We start from the raw sequence: 14,163 nt of genomic DNA, 5'->3' as shown, positions 1-14,163 counted from the left end.
GAATATGAGTCCCCAAGCCAATAGTAACTAAGGGAAGGGTCCGCCCCCAGGCAACAGCAGCACAAACAGCCTGGCCAAAGGAGCCGTGCCCGCCCTGCACCATGCCGGCTGCGGCTCCGTGATCCGCCAGGCGCTTTGCAAAGGGCGGCAGAGTCGGGCTCCGTGGGCGGCTGGGTGCCGGTCCCCTTGCCCAGCCCGTGTTTGTGAAGCCAGCTCCGCGGCAGCCCGCCCTGAGCGCCTCCCTTCCTGCTGCCCCGGGGGCGCTGCGCCGCGCGGTTGTTTGGCTGCTGCCGCAGCTTTGCTGCTCAGGCGGGCAGGGGGGTGTAGTTGGCGCCGGGTGCCAGGCGCACGCCTCTGCCTGACACGCAGCAAGGGAGAGGCGGAGGAGCAGCTGGAAGGGCCGGTCAGGCGGCGGCTCCGCCGCGGTGCTGGGGATAATTAGTGTCTGTGAGTCTGTCTGCCTCCGGGGGGCAGGGCGGGGGGAGCAGTGCGTGCCTGGCTGGGTGTGCGAGCCAGTGACTCGCCCCGGCCCCTCCAGCGAAGCCTCCACCCAGCGGGCTGGGAGCCGCCCTGGCCGCGCTCCCCTCCCTGACCCTCCCCTTACCCCGCCGGCCAAGGGAGCCTGGCAGAGCGAGCGGCGCCGGCGTCATGTGACAGCGGAGACTAGTGCCAGGAGCCTGGGGGAGCCGAGCGAGCGCCCTCCCCTCGCCCAGAGACGCACGGCCACCGCGGAGCGCACAGCCTCAGCCGCAGGGAGCCGGGACGCGGGCCGGGTGCTTTGCTCTGTTTCACAGCCCCCATCGCAGGGCTTCGGGCGGCGGCGGAGGCCCCCTGCCCTGCTGAGGGTGAGCGCGGGGAGGGGAGTGGGGTTATTCCTCGCGTCTGACTGCAACGTGCGAAAGTTTCCAGCTGCTGGAAGAAGTCGGGGGGTGGGAGGTCAGCGTTGGGATGACCTGGGTGCATGCAAAGCTGCGAGCCCGCTGAGGCTCTGGGGGCCAGGGCTGCGCCCGAGGACCATCCTGGCGGCTTGACACGCTCCAACGTCTGCGAAAGTTTTTCGGGGGTGGGGGGAGAATGTATGTTTCTGTCTCCAACTCCTGTGGTGCTTTATTATCTGTTTCTGCACAGCTTGTAAGGGCGGAAGGAGGGATTACCAACTCCGATGATACTTTGTCTCTTTCTGGGAAGAGGGGACAGAAGGTCACGTGTGTGTAGGGGGCCGAGTAGGGGGAGTTTCTGCGGATGTTTCTATCCCCAGCTTCTGTGGTTGCTGCAAAGGTTGCAAGAGAGGGTGGGACAAAATACAGGGGTCTGCTCTGGTGTGTGTGGTTTCCTCTGTCTTACTGACTTTTACAGAGATTGGGTAAGAAAAATCACACACCTGGTGTGGCCTTTGGCTCGGCTCTCTGGTGCTGATCCCAAGACCTCCATTGTCTCAATATGAAAGGGAGTCCCTTTCTTTCCGGCTCTTGACTTGGACAATATGAGACGTTCTCTTGGGCTCCTGCTACTCAGTAGCAGTTGTTTCAGCCCCCAGAGCATCTTTTGGCAGATGGGGGACTGCAGTACAATAGACAAGTCTACAATTTAAAATGTCATCAGAACTTGCTAATGCTATTAAAGTACTAAATTGAGTTGCACAGTGTAATGGGTTCATTCACTTCTGTTGGATTAAAAATGTTTGATTTCTGTGGGGAGAAAAAACAGTGAAGAGGGTTGTTTTTGTTGTTTGCTTTTTCTAAATAGTATGCTATCACTAGTATATTATGGTTAGGGTCATAGCACTGTGGAATAGTTTAATGGCCAAATTTAACCCTGGTATAACTTTACTGAATGTGGTGGAGTTATACCAGGGATAAAATTAGTCCTAAAATGTTTTTAAAATAAAATATTAACATATCTAGTCTTATTTAACACTCGTCTAGGAAAAAGTTCAAATCTCTAATATTTATGATATTTAGCTCTGACACTTAAAATATAAAGTAACTTTTATAAGGAATTGGAAATGACATCCATAATTGACTTCCTGCCTATATGAATGTCGTTTTTCTACACTTAAATGGGAATAGGAATATTTATCTTCGATCTTTGTCCAATGTAAGTTCTTACACTGAAATTGGCTGGGGGGTGCAAGGCGAGGGGATGGACTAGAGAAAGTTGTTCTTTAAGACCCCACCTTGAAATCCTACACAAAGTAGCAAAAAATCAGGAGTAATACCTAGTTTAGAATTGTTCAAATTATCATTCTTTTTAACGCAAAAAAATTGATTTCATCAAAGATTTTCTATCCATTCTTATTCAGTTTTACTGTACCTGCATTGTTTGCTTGCGCTCTGCCTCTACATAGTGGCCCTTTGAAAACTCAGGAAGTGTCACTATTCACAGGGCTCAACTTTGAATGTGGTGTTGTTATGAAAAGCCAAGCTTGGGTCGTGGATGGAGGGATTTTGTGGTTTTGGTTTTATTGAAATTAATGTCCATAAATGTTCTTTAATCTGTATTGAAAACAAAGAATACAATTGCTGCTCACTCATGTCTTTTTCTGTAGAATAGTTTTAAGATGTGCTCTCTTGGTTGTTGTATAAGGAACTTCTTTTATGAGAGGAACCACATCTGGATTTGATAATCCTGTCTGACCCTGGGGACACTTACTTCAAACTAACTTTATCCCTTTTGCTTTAAAATGTCTGATTTAGTTTGATAGCACTAATATTTTCAAATACAAGAGTCTGCGTCAGAGTTTAGTTGAGTGGCATACTTTTCTTTTATCCAAGCAGGTAAATATGTTTTGCCTACACTGGTTAATGTATAATAGTAGGTGAAGCCTGGGGTTGGGAGGTGGGTGGAGAAAGAAGACGTAAAATGGTCCTTTCCTTTTTTGAGGAAACTGAAATGTTGTCAGTATATAACAGTTATGAGAGTGTCCTACAATATTATGAAAATACACTACACCTACACAACAACTATAGTATCAGCCAAAACCACAAGTGAGACAAGGTGGGTGAGAACCATATTACCCACCTTGCCTTTCTAATGCCCTGGGACCAACATGACTGCAGCACTACAAAAACAAAAGTGTTCAGGTAAGTAATGATGTAAAAGTGAATTAAGTCAGTTGAAATTGCTCAGATACTACAGTGATTAGGGGCTTATCAAGTACCTAGATACTTTCGATACTTACCTTTCCAAATATTAAGTATGAAGAAAATAATATAACTATAGAACGTACAACCATACACTGTTGTGTAGATTCTTCCGTAACCAGTTGTAATCTCGTACTTCTGAAACTGCAGTTACTAAAATGAAATGTACGGTGGTTACTGTCATTACTAGGCTGCTAATCCACATAACTTGCAGTAACACATGTCTGATAATATCTGGTACAGCAGCTGTCCGACCCACCGTGCGGAACTAGTTCAAAGCATGTTGGAAAAGGAAGAATAGTGAAGTAGTTGTTCTGAATGAAACTAAGTATAAACTTATTCTGATACATTTCATGTAGATGAGGTGTGCTTCCTCACCCCCATAACTCCTTATTCTCGGTATGTTTTCTTCTTTAAACAGCTTGATGGTTTTAGTGTGATGTGTATTAGTGATTTGTCAAAAAATAAAAAAAATATTTGTGGTTAACTGGTTCTACAGTTAAAATCTCATTCTATAAGTGCAACCAAAGCAAAAGTACAGAAAAGTGAAAATTAGTGTAGATTGTTATTGGTATGTGTTTTAGCAGAGTGAGTCTTTAATAACTCTTGAAATTTAAGTTCTGTCATCCGTATACTGAGAAGAGCTCTGTGTACGCTTGAAAGCTTGTCTATCTTACCAACAGAAGTTGGTCCAATAAAAGAGATTACCTCACACACCTTGTCTCTCTAATATCCTGGGACCAACAGATACACCAACGCTGTATGCACTAAATTATGTCAGTCTTCAGCTGTCAAATCATACTGAATTTTTTGCAGTGGGAAAATAGCCAATTTCTAAAATAGGCTGTACTTTTAAAATTAATTCTTGTAATGACCCGATCGTTCCGTTTTTCTCTTTGAAGAAGATAATTTTAGGCTAAGAGTTAGCTGTATGGTGTTATATAAAATTCAGGCTGTAGTTAAATATTAGCAGCTTAGAGGCAAAAAGAAATCCAAGGGAAGGTTGGGGTTAATTATCATGATCTGTGGTGTCTAACATCACATGTCCTTTTCTGTTAAGTGTAGATATTTGCTTGTTTGTAAATAGGGCAGGTCTCCTGTATAAAGACAGTGTTTTTATTCACACCCAACGAACAAACACCTCCACCCACTGTTGTTGTTTAAAAAACTCCAGCTGCTCATGAATATAGGGTCAGAGAGGGCCGCCTAAATGTTTCTCTGTGCTTTCTCTCCAGCACAGCCAGCAGAGCTGTTTCCTGTTCTTTGTTTCAAGGCTGGGGTTTGCGTCATACATTCCAAGTGGCATATGTGTGCTCTTTCCTGTTTCAGGCTGTTTTTTTAGTAGACCAGTAGCCCAGTCCAGGCCCCTTGTCACTGCCCTGCAACTCCCAGTCCCCACCCAGTGAGTTATCATGTCTCTACACACTCATGATTGCTTAAGTTGCCTGTGTTATGTCAGCATAAGAAGTCTGAGTTAACCTTTTAACACACACCCTCTACTCCAATATATTTACATGGGTAAATAATGAGTTTCATTCCCTTTTCTAAAAACTTGTTTGACTCTAAAAAAAAATTGAGTCTGAGTTCTCCTCTCACCTGTGCCAATGTAAGTCTGGAATAATTCCATTAAAGTCAATGGAGTTGCAGTGATGTAATACCAGTGCAAGTGAGAAGAGAATCCAGCCCTATATATTCGTTTATGTGAAAACCTATTGGCTTCTCCCCATGTCGGTTCTGAAGATGCCACCATGATCATTTTCTGTTCCAGTTTTGATCAAGATTAGAATTGTACCATTTTTTCTGAAGGGAGGAAATATCGTACTGTTACATGAATTCAAGGATCCGCACTCTTCCAGATTTAATGCAGGAAAATGAGACACTAACAACTTTCTTTGGATTAAATGGGTATGGCAGTGCTATATTTTGCTAAACTCTGAGCACTTTTTGAAGGAGTAAAGTACATGTTTTTTCTACTTTGATATCAGATTTATTTTTTTTTCATTTGTCTGCTGTGGACCAACACAGAGAAAAATCAAGAGGAAATTCAAAAAGAGGACATAAGAAATCTTTCTGTTACTCTGCATCTAACTGTAGAAGAACTAAGGACCTGAGCCAAAGCTCATTGAAATTGATAGAAAGATTCCCATTGACTTCAAAGGGCTTTGGATCAGGCCCTAAATGAATGAGAAATTATATCAAAATAGGAGATGGACTGTCTTTCTCACTCACTTATGTTTGAAAAAAATACATTTTCTTGCATGCACACAGAAATGTTTCCATCTTTAAATATGTCATTTTTATTTAATTTGTTTTTGAAATTTTTCTTCTGCTACTGCTGGCTTTTAGATGTTAAACTTTAAAAAAGGTGACGTTTCTGTTGGACACGTAGTATTTTTTTTCAAAAAGCATAATAGGACTTAGAGACACTTGTAGTGAACACAGATAACTAAATTTTAACTATATAAGTAGCAACTCACTGAAATGCACATATGTGGATACTTACATTATTTTGCTTTTTGTCTCTTCAGAAATACAAATTGTAAGAAAATTATTTCAAGTGAAGACACAAGCTAATAATTTTGGTAAGTTGTATTTTTAAGAATCCTTATTTCCTCTCTTTTAGGGATTTTTACTTTTGTTCTTTTGCTGCTATTAGAAAATTATGTACAGTATATTGTCATTGCACAGTGAATAAATATCGTAATTTAGCTACTAGTTAAACTGTACAGGATTTGAGCCTCAGTCATATTTCATCTTTTCTCCATGGATCAGCAAAAGGTGTTGAACTAGCTTTAGTTTAGTACTGGGAACCAGTGTGTAAGTATAGTAAATTTTGCTATTCACAACTTTCTGTAGTCAAGTTTCTATAAAATCAGAAACTGAGATTCATATTGCAACAAAATTCTGCATTTTGTAGAACAAGTTTTTTAAATTAACTGACATAGCTAGAAGGAGGTCCTTTCAAAAATAAAACTCTTCTATGCAGCCAGTATTGAAGCTTTGTGTTTTCATTCCAAGGCTAGTTGCTTCCAATCCAAAATGTGAAGTTTGGCAGAGCTGGTTTAGGAACAGATTTAACCCTTCACTTTTAATGTTTTATCTAATGCCAAGGTTTCCTTTTAGGGATTTAATAGCCATTGTTGATCTGTCCCAAGGGAAACTAGTGTAAGTGTGTGTTAGCTAAATAGAAAGATAAAGCTCTAACAGATTTTAAATACTAAAATAAGCCATAATGGAAAGAGATGGGAGAGTTGGGGAGGTTGCTAACACACTTTGGTACACGAAAAGAGTGACAAAACCTCCACTCTTAGAGAGTCCAAGTTTATTTAATCATTCTTCCATTGCCACCATCCACTTTCTCTCTCTTTATTTCCCTAGATACATACACACACACAAACACATGCTCATGGACATTTTTCCTATTTTCAAATCTTCATTGAAATTAAAAGCGTAAACTATTATTCATTAATGTATTTTTGGTCACTTAATAGTTAGAGATTTTTAGCTCTGCCTCATGTGGTCAAAGGTCTGTCTGGAATATGTTTGAGCAAGTAACAGAGCAGACTTGTACCTTAATATTAGAGGATGATATTTTGTATCCTGATGTTGACATTTTTTTTAGACACTCAGCCTGATTTTCAGATTTTGATTTCTATGTGTGTAAAATTAGCTTTGAAGTCTGTCACACTCTTTCTGTCTCTTCATTTCCCAACCAGTCTTCCTGAATAGAACAAAGGCTACTTTTATTCTTCCTTTCAAATTCTCTTTTTATTTAAAAAAAAAAAAAAAAAAAAAAAAAAAAGGTTCAGTTTGGAAGGGAAAGATTGTCATACCATTCTGCATACTTCACTTGTTTTCAGAGGTCTGATCTGTTCTCTTTACTAAACTATTTCTCCTTGTAAGCAGTAGCTTGAGACAGGAAACCAGACAGCAGTCTGCCCTGATAAGGGAGAGTATTGTATGCAGTATTGTCTAAGGAGGTGGCTAAAGATCTTTTCTCTTTCTTTCTTCTTTAGGGCCAACAGATATAAAATAGGAATTGCATAAGGTTGTATGGATGCAAAGTTTTTCTCAGTGGAAACTTCAAACTCAAAAAACAGATACCTTTTATGAATACCCTTAGAAACTGTTTTCTAAGACTTTTTTTTTTTTAATATGGAAAAATGTGTTTTTCAGCCACACTGCTATGGAGTGTTCATAACAGCATAGCTGTAAATTTCAGTAAAATACAGACTAGTTTGCTACATGGCTTCTGACAAATTAATATGTTAAAGTAGTTCTAGATCAAACAAAGTGATTTATAATAATGGGAAGGTTATGATGTGCATTTTCTGTATCTCAGTACTGTACTAGCATGTTTCAGGAGTTATTCCAGTTCCCATTGGAAATCCACTGGGTTTTTTATTTGAAGAAAAGAAAAGAAAAAAAGCTACCTATTAGCAGAAATTCTCTTGTTGCACAGCCAATTCCTTATAATTTTCTCCAGTACTGCTTTTTGTGGGCCAAACTGCTTTGATCCTTTCCCCAGCAGTGATATGTCTGGGTCTCAGTCTCCACTTAAAAGTTCGGTCGACATAGCTACATTCATCAGGGATGTGAAAAAACCTCACCCATGACCAACATAGGTATGCTGACCTAAACCCCATTGTAGATACAGCTGTGTTGATGGAAGAATGCTTCCAATGATGTAGCCACATCGTTGGGGGCTGAGGGTTATGTTCCCACACTGGCTGAAAAACCTCTTCCATCTGTGTAGGCTGTCTCTACGCTTTGGGTTTACACAGGCATAGCTATGGCGATGTAGCTATGCTAGTATAGTCTCTGTAGTGCAGACACGCCCTGGATTTTCACTTTTCTCACTCTTATTCCCTTTAACTGAATCTAATGGCTAATCTAAATTTGAGATTTTCTGTGTCTGGTGCTATTTTGGGGCTTGATGAAGGAAAGCACTTAAGCACATGCTTACTTCCCATGGAAGTCAGAGTATGTTCTTGTGTATTTTGCTGATCCAGGGCCTTGAGAAGCAACTACTACTATGAATACAAAGAAATCTTGTTGCCAGCTGTGGAGGGGATTTCCTTTACCCCTTCCAGGGACTCCTGTTAGTTCAACAGAGGAAAACCAGTTTCTGTTATCTTTTAAGGCTCCATTGAAGATTATTTCTCATTCAGTCTCAGAAAGCCCCCCTGGCCTTTGGATGTCATCAGTATAGTTCTTCCAATATTATCACTTCTCCTTAATATCGGGGGGGGAGGGAGGGGGATGGGTTTAGCTTGAGACTCATAAAGGAAGAGGTAGTTTCAGATCATCAGAATTAGTTCTAAAGAGCCATGACTGCAAAACCTTGGGCACTTGACTCAAGTTACCCCATGGATACATTACTGTAAAAGCTACAGTGGTGGGCACTAATGTAGTGCTGATTTAGTGGCAATAATTAAGTTACTTTGTAATTATACCAATAATACTGAGCATTTTCTAAACAATGATTGAGCCTCACACAGCAATAGGGTGCCATCTCCTGTTTCCCCCTGACACAAAAACTGAATAAACAAGTTTTGCGTGGGGTACTGTGCAGAGGATGGGAGGGGCAGAATCTGTTCTCACCACCCCTACCCATTGTGTGGATCAGATCATTGGTCACCACTATTCCAGATATTTAACTACAACGTGGGCCAAAGCCCTTCTGCATCTCTCTTGAGGATTTGTAGCTGCTGGATCTGTGTGGCTAAGACCAGCCCCCAACCCAAAACCACCTCCCTTCACAGAAAGCTATATGGCGCTTGTAGGCCAATGTGTTTTGTGGCTGCTCTCCACCTGTGTTAGTGGTACAGTGCTGTGGCTGCTATGCCCATGGGCGAATCTCATCCAGAGTAAATAGTCTGTACAAATCCTTATTGTTGGAACACGTGTTAAGTACTCTTACTCACATCAAACCATACATGTCAAGAAGTTAAAACTGAGAAGACTCTGATGTTGACAAGAAAATTAACGATTTTGATGGTAAAAATTCCATAGGATTTGAACATAGCGTTTTCCTTTAATAAAGGGCAGGGGTTTGTTTTTTTCTTACCTGCTATCTTTTCGCTTGGCTTTAGCTGTGAAAATGTTGAGGGACTTTGCTTCGACTTTACCTTTGCACCTGTCCTTATTTGCATACAAAAATGAATTGCTTGGCTTGTCTTTTAGAAATACAGGGTGTGAGCAGAATCTTATCAAAAGCCATGTCCTGTTTGGACAAGTTGGACTGCCTTGGCAAAGATCCATAGGGTGGAGTGAATGGGAGGAGGCAGGAAAGTAAAACTGGGTGGCTTGTTAGCAAAGAGAAAGAGAGGGTGGAATGTTTGCCTACTGGATTGCAGTTAATTATTTAGTTTCAGATTACATACAGCATACATTCTTTTACCCACATAAAAACACTTCAATGCAAAATAGCTCATCTAATTTGAGAAAGATAAAGACGACTCTTCTGATTTTTTTTAATATGGTTTGGGTGACTTGTATGGTTTCTCCTTGCTTTGCTGTCAGGAGGGTGCCAGAGGTACTTGAGAGGATACTTTAGTTTTCTATAAATTAATCTTATTTACTAAACAACCTGTGGGCTGTGAAACAAGTATATTACAAAATAGTAGCAGATCCCTACTATTCTTCACACCTTATGTTTGAAACAAATAAGGCAGTCTCCCGCCTGCTTCTCAAACATTTAATAGCAGGGGAGTATAATGTGATCTTGCATACCTACATATGTATGATTTTTTACAAGTATACTACAGAACCTTTACTATAAAATATTATCAGAAATAACAAAATAAAATTTTTTTGTTTACTTACTTGAAATAAATTCAGACTTCACAACCAGTGTGTCTTTCTTCCATTCAAGCATTGTTCTTTTAAATAAACAGATCATTGTTCCATGCATTTATTTTCACCCTTAGAGTTTATCCCAGAACAACAATTTCATAAGTGTCAGACCTTCAGCTGGTGTAAACTGATTCCAGTGGAGCTACACCATATTACACCAGCTGAGAATATAGGCAGGACAAAAAGATCATGCATAATGTATGGTCCTCTGTCCAAAATCCTCCTCTCTTACTATTTAGGTAGAAATAGTACAGTAAAAGAACAGTATAACACATTAAAGGGAAACTCAACTTATATACTATGATACAGCAATAAAAGTAAAAATTGTATCTACTATTTTAGATGACTACGAAAGACAAAGAATTTTTCACTTTTACTCTCTGCAAGACACTTTCTGTTGTCAGTTTCATTCTAACCTCTGTACAGTCAGTTAGCCCCTAATTCTGCAAATATGTGTGTGTAAAGTTAGGCATATGCTAAGTGTTTGCAGGATATGGGCCTTAGTCACCTTTCTATGATTTTCTGTGTGGGTCTCTCACATAGCAGCAGGAGAGAAAAAACAAACCTTAAAAATAGAAAAATGTGATTTTCAAAACTACAACAAATGGCAGAGGGAATAGGTTGGGGGATGAGGGAAGGTGTATTATCTGAAACTACTAAACTTTTTTTTCCCCTTCAAGTGACTAGATTACAAGTTGATGGTGTCACTTCACCAAAACACATTTAAATTAAAAAATGGAAAGCTTCTGGAAACCTTCTGAAAGCAAATATTTACAAATTCTCATATATATATGAAGACTGGCATGCAGTGTAGGCTTGGGTTGTTTTTGCATTGTGGGATATCCTTTGTCCATTCATGTATTGTTAGATGCATATATCTGTGTCTTTGGGAAGTCATGTATAGACAAAGTTCCTTCACATGAAAGTGACTGGGAAAATGTAATTTGTCAGAAAATTATATGAAATGCTTAAACTCAGAAAAATATCTAATTTAAATGATTCCCTGAAGTTGCCGGAAAGATTGCATAATTGTTTTTTCAACTTTTTCACAGGCCTTATTGACAAATGAACATAGACACATCCAAATTATAAAATTTTCTATCTTTCAAAGGTATTACTTATTTTTAATTTAGACAAAACTGGCAGTTTCTTTGAACTACTGTATCTGTTTCTCATTTTCTCAACTTGGTTTAATCAGGCCCTCCCCTTTTTTCAGGATGATGATATTCATGCTGATATTCAATGATGCTTTAGTTGTTCTTTCAAAATCAAGCTTTGTTCATTTCAAGTACACCTCTACCCCGATATAACGCTGTTCTCGGGAGCCAAAAAATCTTACTGTGTTATAGGTGAAACCGCGTTATATTTAACTTGCTTTGATCCGCCGGAGCGTGCAGCCCCGCCTCCCCGGAGCGCTGTTTTACTGCATTATATCCGAATTCGTGTTATATCGGGTCGCGTTATATCGGGGTAGAGGTGTACTTAGAAAGTATACTGTTGTAGTATTTTCCATAAATTACTAAACTTTGCCCTTGATTTATAAAGTAAATCTCTGGTAGGCTTGAAACAATTCATTCTCTTTCTTTCTCTCACATATCTCAAATTGTTTTCTCAAATGCATACATGCTGACTATTGCATGATTGCTCATTAATATAGGACTATTGGAATTGGTCTAATTTGGGGCATATATTTTCTTGTGTCCCATTTAAACTGTTTGATTCATAAGAAAAAAATTCCAGACACAATTAAAACCTTTTAATATATTAGTGAGTCTTAAGCTTACACCCAGTGAAATTGTCTTGACGGAGTACAGTAGCATTTTATTTGTTATGGATTTCTAGTGCCACCTACTGGATGCAATTGAATTTGTTAATACTTAACATCAGTCTTTATATATACTGTACAGAGACAAGGTGAGTGAGGTAATATCTTTTATTGGACCAACTTCTTTTGGTGAGAGAGACAAGCTTTCAAGCTCTTCAAGAGCTCGGTGTAAGCTCGAAAGTGTCTTTCTCACCAACAGACATTGGTCCAATGAAAGATATTACCTCACCCATCCTGTGTCTCTAATATTGTGGAACCAACACGGCTACAACACTGCATATACTGTACAGGACATACAACTTCACCATCCCAGACAAATTGTATCCCATACTCTCCTCGTCAACTGGAATACTCTGCCAGTCCTCCAGGCTGTACTCTGGAAGATTCTATTTGTGGCTCTGCCTTCTCATATATGATATCTGCAGTCTCATAAATGATATTAAATGTTTTTTATAAAAACTTGTCAACTGGAAATTTTTAATGTCTTTGAGTATTAACTTCCTTCACTTGTCTAAAATATTTGGCTTTACCGTGTAGCCTCTCTAGTATTTCTCTGTCCCGCTCCAAAGGCTCCTGGTCCTCGCTAACGTCTTCCCATCCTTCCTCCACAGTTGTCACCCTTGGTAAATGTGTAAATATGGTTATTATCTGGGATAGTTAAGTTACTATAAATGAGATAGACTTGAAAATAGGCTTGAACAAGCTAACAAAGTAGATGGCTCCCTTTTTAAAGCAATTTTGGCTACACAGAACACAGTCTAAATTCTGAAATCTTGTTTTTAATAAGGAAACTCTTGGAAATGTTATTTCAAAATAGTGGTTGAGTTGTCATAGTTCCTTTTGGTGAAATCGTTGAATTATCAGTTGTGATGTCTGATTGGGAGGCTGTCTATTGTACCTCTCCAAATTAGCTTTGTTTTTAATTTCTTCCAAGCGTGGAAGTAGGTGTCAAAGCACCAGAGTGTTATCAACATTGCCATCAGGCTTACTGACTGGAGACTGGCAAGTATTGGGCTGCCATTCTTCCTGAATCTGATTCAGATCTTTTCATGTTCACTGTCTCTTTGGCTAAATAAAAAATTGATCTAGGTTTGCCAGTCATCCGGTTTTTGACCAGAATGTCTGGTCAAAAAGGGACCCTGGCGGCTCTGGTTGGCACTGCCGACCAGGCCGTTAAAAGTCCAGTCAGCGGTGCAGCAGGGGCCCGCAGCTAAGGCAGGGTCCCTGCCTGCCCTAGCTCCATGTGGCTTCTGGAAGCGACCACCAAGTTCCTGCAACCTCTAGGTGTGGGCACAGCCAGGGAGGTTCCGCGCACTGCCCCTGCCCTGAGGGCCGGCTCCGCAGCTCCCATTGGCTGGGAACTGCGACCACCGGGAGCTGCAGGGGTGGTGTCTGCGGGCATGAGGGCAGCGCACAGAGTCTCCATGGCCACCCATGCATCTAGGGACTGTAGGAACCTGGAGGCCTCTTCCCGGGAGCCAAGGTAAGCGCCGCCGGGACCCTTCACCCCCTCTTACACCCAAACCCCTGCTCCAGGCCAGAGTCCCTTCCCACACCCAAACTCCCTCCCGGAGCCCACACCACCCTCAACACCCCAACCCCTTGCCCCACCCCAGAGCCCCCTCCTGCACCCCAAATCCCTCATCCCCAGCCCACCCCAGAGCATGCACCCCCAACCATAATCCTTACTGCTGCCCCCGCCTGGAGCCCTCTCCTACAGCCTGAACCACTAATTTCTGGCCCCACCCGGAGCCTGCACCCCCAGCCCAGAGCCCATACTCCCCCATGCACCCGAATGCTCTGCCCCAGCCCGGAGCCCACTCCCACACCCCAAAACCTGAATCCCTCGCCCCACCCCAGAGCTCACACCCCTAACCGGAGCCTTCACCCCTCTCACACGCCTCTGCCCCAGCCCGATGAAAGTGAGTGAGGGTGGGGAGAGCAAGCGACAAAGGGAGGGGGGTGGAGTGAGTGGGGGCGAGGTCTCAGGGAAGGAGCAGGGAAGGGGTTTTCAGTTTTGTGCAATTAGAAAGTTGGCAACCCTAAATTAATCTCAACTTGGAATGATAGAAAAAGTGCATGATCTGAGCTGGGGCATACTGTCTTCAGCTACTTGCAGCTAATTAAAGCTAGTAACTCCATGCTGTAGGTGTGCTGATCTGCACTTTAAGAGCCCAACCTAGTGTCTGTTGAAGTCAATGGATGCCTTTTCATGGCAATTGGACTGGGCTCCTTAGGAAGGTACTGTGCAAATGATAACACTGGAACATTTTAAGGAATTTTAAAAAGCATGGTCCAATACTTAATGAGAAGACCTATTGTATACAGTTGGATATT

The 14,163-nt window shown here is 41.5% G+C and overlaps 1 protein-coding gene across 2 annotated transcripts in view; it reads left to right on the top strand.

The window, feature by feature from the left end:
• The first annotated feature begins 336 nt into the window (after positions 1 to 336).
• KLF3 (Kruppel like factor 3) overlaps positions 337 to 14,163 on the top strand; it is a 32,980-nt gene continuing 19,153 nt past the window's right edge. Inside the window, exons 1-2 of one of the 2 annotated variants that reach the window (XM_034771293.1) lie at positions 337 to 845; positions 5,672 to 5,725. The gene's annotated coding sequence lies outside the window, so the exon portion shown is untranslated. Of the gene's footprint in view, positions 846 to 3,697; positions 5,049 to 5,671; positions 5,726 to 14,163 lie in introns of those variants that run through there. The other variant, XM_034771294.1, reaches the window with a different exon arrangement.

This window comes from Trachemys scripta, chromosome 5 (genome assembly GCF_013100865.1).
Source record: "Trachemys scripta elegans isolate TJP31775 chromosome 5, CAS_Tse_1.0, whole genome shotgun sequence".
Taxonomy (NCBI): domain Eukaryota; kingdom Metazoa; phylum Chordata; order Testudines; family Emydidae; genus Trachemys; species Trachemys scripta.
This window is presented reverse-complemented; position numbering and strand designations above follow the sequence as displayed.